Raw genomic sequence first — 4,341 nt, forward strand, 5'->3', positions numbered from 1 at the left:
AGGTGAGTGTTGATCCCAAGTAACAAGTGACAGGACAAGAGGAAATGTCCTCAAGTTGTGCCAGGGGAAATTTAGATTGGATATCAGGAAAAATTCTTTCACCAAAAGGGTTGTCAAGCACTGGAACAGACTGCCCAGGGAAGTGGTGAAGTCACCATCCCTGGAGGTATTTAAAAGGCATGTAGCTGTGATGCTTAGAGACGTGGTTTAGTGGTGGACTTGGCGGTGCTAGGTTAACGGTTGGACTCTATAATCTTAAAGGTCTTTTCCAACCTAAACGATTCTCAGATTCTGTACTCCAAATTTAAGCTCTCCTTCCCTTCAGCTCCCCACAACTGTTTTCCACTCTGCTCATAGTTGCCACAGAAGGGCTAGAGGTTGAAGCAAGCACTTCATAAACTTTTTGGTTATGAGGCGCAACTTTGTGTCCTCCATCCAATAGCTGATCTAACTTTCTTTATTTCTTCTTTACACCATTTACCTTATTTTGCTGAGAAAAGGACAGGGGTCAAACACTTAGCTGGCATAAATAGGCATCGTTCCAGTGCAGCTTATTAGAGCAGCGTCGCTTTATACTTGCTGAAAACCTGCCCTTTAATCTCCATCAGAAGCTTGGGAGCAATACCCTGTAGTGCTTGCAGCACACAGAGTCGTAAGATGGCTCAGCATCTCTTGTGCCTGTGGTTCACCTGTATTTAGCACAGTGCATTTGATTCGGTTTACACCTTTCCAATGAAGACCTTTTTTATTTTGGTAGGAAAGACACTAATTTTCAGCTCGCAGCAAACTCTGTACAGGGCTCTACAAGTATCGGTATCAGTGTTCAGAAGAAAGCATTTTTCTAGTAGGTGGTGTATGGACACGTTGTATGTGTAACCAGTGAAAACGAGTTGGGTCTTTGCCTTGGCAGCTCCTCCTCAGGAGTTGCCCTCAGTGGAGCAGCAGGGTGGAGGTGGAGCAGTGAAGGCACATGGGGACGTGTTCCTCAGTGTCTGGACTTTACGTTGAAATTCTTGCCTCCGACTTTGCCCAATTTGAGATTCAGAGGGGAACAAAGAGCAAGAGATTAACTTATTCCCAGTAATGACAATTGTCAAAGTAGCCTAGAGGAGAGAAGCCAAAATGGAAATGCAGAGATGGGAGCCTATGTTGCAGCTACTGATTTTAATTTTTTTTTTTTGGACTGCAAGGATTGTCATTTTCCGATTGGATATTATTCATTTATCACTGTAAAACTGGGGGTATGCAGAAAAAGCTTAGATCCTTTTCAGTCATTAAGATTTATTTCTAATGCTGCCTGCATGGGTTTTATGATAAACATAACGCACATGGCAAAATGCATAGATACCGGTTATTGCCGATACTGCAGGCTTCTTTGTTTGCTGGCAGTTAGCTTAAAACATGAGTGAAATCATGACTGCATCTATTATCCACAACCAGACAGTAATCTTTTCCGTCTTGTTTTAGGATCTAGTATCTAATGTTTTTTAAATACGGTTTAGGGTAATCCAATCACGGTGTTGTTTGTGGTTTCATATCTCTTCTCCGATCGATACCGGTTCCATTACCATATAATGAGCAGCTAGTTTCATAGTTAGCTCTGTGCTAAAACAGATTATATTTTCAGGCTGAGCTCTTACATAAGTAGCGAAGTATAATTAAATTAATAATACTAGTACTGTGCTCTCGTTCTGCATCGTAGCAGGAGCTGACGCTGCGTGTAGGCATGTTGAATGCCCGTTGTTGCATGAGGCAGTGCTGTCAGAGCCAAGACGCAGGCAAAGCCACCGTCTCCCCTTTCTGCCTTCGTCCTGTACCAACCTCAGCTGACCCACTTGTAAAACAGGCTTGGGACTGTCTCCCTTTTTGGAGTGTTGTGAGGCTTAATTAGTGTTTCAGGATCAGTTCAGTGCCCCTGCAGTGAAAAGGTCTCTCTAATTGCTGTGTGGCAGTATTTGTGTTGTATTTTGTGTAAACGTTTCTGTTGGTGATATGAGTAATTGCTAGACCAGGTGAGGGTGAGTTCGGGGAAAGGCTAAAAGCTTCAATTGCTTTTTTCCTTTTCCCTGAGCTATGCTTTTTAGAGGGGCAAAAATTTTAAGGGTTAATGACTGACTGGACTTCAGGAACGGCAAACGTTATCAATAAACACACTCTTTCTACGGGCTGCATTGACCCTGCCACTTCTGCGTGTGTAACTCCAGCTTGCAAAACCGATCCGAGCCCTCTTTTAAACTCCATAGCTTTTTTATCTGTAGGCCAAACATACATTAAAATATAACTGTGCCAGGCAAGTAAGTGATGGCTGACAGCACTGAATTCCACGTTTACAGTTCAGCTGGATTTCTGTAATTGAATGTGGTCTCTACCCTTTAAACGGGGTCCTGTGAGTCTGTCGTAAGTGTCCTGCTGGCAGGGGAAGGATCCCACCATGTGTTCTGCAACTCCTCGCTCAGTCTGTCACAAAACTGTAGACCCTCAGTGTTTGCTTAGCAGGACCTTTGTGTTTTATTCATCATAAATGTTTCAGGACTTTTCTTTAAAACAGATGTGTTTTCATGCCATGATGGAAAACCAAACCCTGTCTCTGCGATGGGAGCCCACCTCTCTCTACAGCAGTGTGAGACTCGGGGCTTTACACCGCTAACAGCTGGGTTAACCAGATTCACCCGAGCAGTTCCATTCCCGTAGCACTGAGATTAATTGTGTGAGTAACTGTTTGCTGCCATAGCGAAGGGCTGCAGAGGTGAGCCCTGATGGAGTGTGGGAAGGCCCGATGAGGAGTGACCTTCGCTTCTGAAGTTTGCAGCACAGCCCATCCCTCCATGATGATTATTTCAGCTCTGGCTTTGGAGCAACACTTCCCTGTTTCAGTGTACGGTACTATCAGCATGTGAGTTCTTCCTTGGTCTTTTGTCTGTTTTTCTACGAGAAAGGACTGAGGAGAATGAGAGATCGCAATATACAGCCTTGAACCTGGGCTGGAGAGAGGACACCAGCACGTGTACCACAGACACCTAGCTGATGACTGCACTGCTTAGGGTAGACAGTTTAAGCCAAATCCATTTTTCTGCAAAATGCTGATTGTTTTGCCACAACAGACTAGAGAACAGTTGCTGTAAAGGGAGAAGAGATACACTCTCTCTCTGTTTGAAGACTCCTGCCCGCACAAGCCTGATGTGAAGATGTGTATGAAAGCACTGTGCACATTCAGCTTCCAGTAGCCCGTGGTGCGCACACACTGCATCCCGATCGTGGGCTTACTCCCTCAGCACTGAATGAATCCCTGTTATTTTCCTTGTTGCAGATATTGAGCTGTCTTGTTAGTGTACGTGCCTTGCAGGTGAGAGAAATACTGCGTATGCTTGCATCCGTGCACAGAGCCTGGTGCAAGCACAGAGCAACCTGTGAGCATACCAGCAGTGCAAGCGAGCGCAGAGTCATCCCTTTGCTTCTCAGGCTTCTGGCACAGAGGTGAGAAAGTGATTTGGAACAGTATGAGTGGCAGACCAGCCACGTTGGGATCAGAAATTCAGCTACCGCAGCCTGACAGAGCAGAGGAGCAATGGCTTGGTAGGAAATGTGCTTTTAGAACAGCTGCCTAAGAGAAAAGCCTCTATTCAACCCTTGCGCGCCAGGTTAAAGTTTCAAACTGCAAGGTGTTGCTTGGAGAAGCAGGCAGGAGCCTCACCAGTCATTGCCTATAGCAGTTCAATCCCTGTGAGTCAGAGAAGAGACGTTGTTACTAAAATGCGATGTTTACTTGTTTAAAAAATAAAAGAGCTTCTAGGGAGATTAATTTTCACTTCAGCTTGGCAATCATGTCATAGACATGCCAGTGTGATTTAAGACAAGCTGGATCTGTTCTTCTCTGGATTATGCATCTGATTTGTTTGCAGATTTCCCACCTCTCACAAATAAAATGAGTTTTTATTGTTTTAACAAAGAGGATTTAACGGCAAGGTTTAATCAAAATGCCACTGGTGTCCGTGCTGAGCTGAGCTTTTCTGCAATGAATGTACATTTTTCAGAGATCTATAGAATGCAGTTGAGGACTCAGCTCTGAATGGTGATTTGGGGCTTGCATCGTCTCTGCTGCTGCTGTATTTCATTAAGGCCACTGTAGTGATGCACTGGTGAGATACATGGAGCTGAAGTGAGACTTTTCATTCCCATAAAGAGCCTGATATTTTAGTGCCTGTACTAAGCATAGTAAATTCCAGAAACTCTAGAATTGCCCTTGTAGGTACAGTAGATTAATTAGCCAGCATCTTTTAGGGTTGAACTCTTAGTTCCCTGCTGAACTGACACATGTAATGAATGCTCTTACACAAACATTTT

This window comes from Chlamydotis macqueenii, chromosome 1, assembly GCF_036417535.1.
Source record: "Chlamydotis macqueenii isolate bChlMac1 chromosome 1, bChlMac1.mat, whole genome shotgun sequence".
Lineage (NCBI taxonomy): Eukaryota > Metazoa > Chordata > Aves > Otidiformes > Otididae > Chlamydotis > Chlamydotis macqueenii.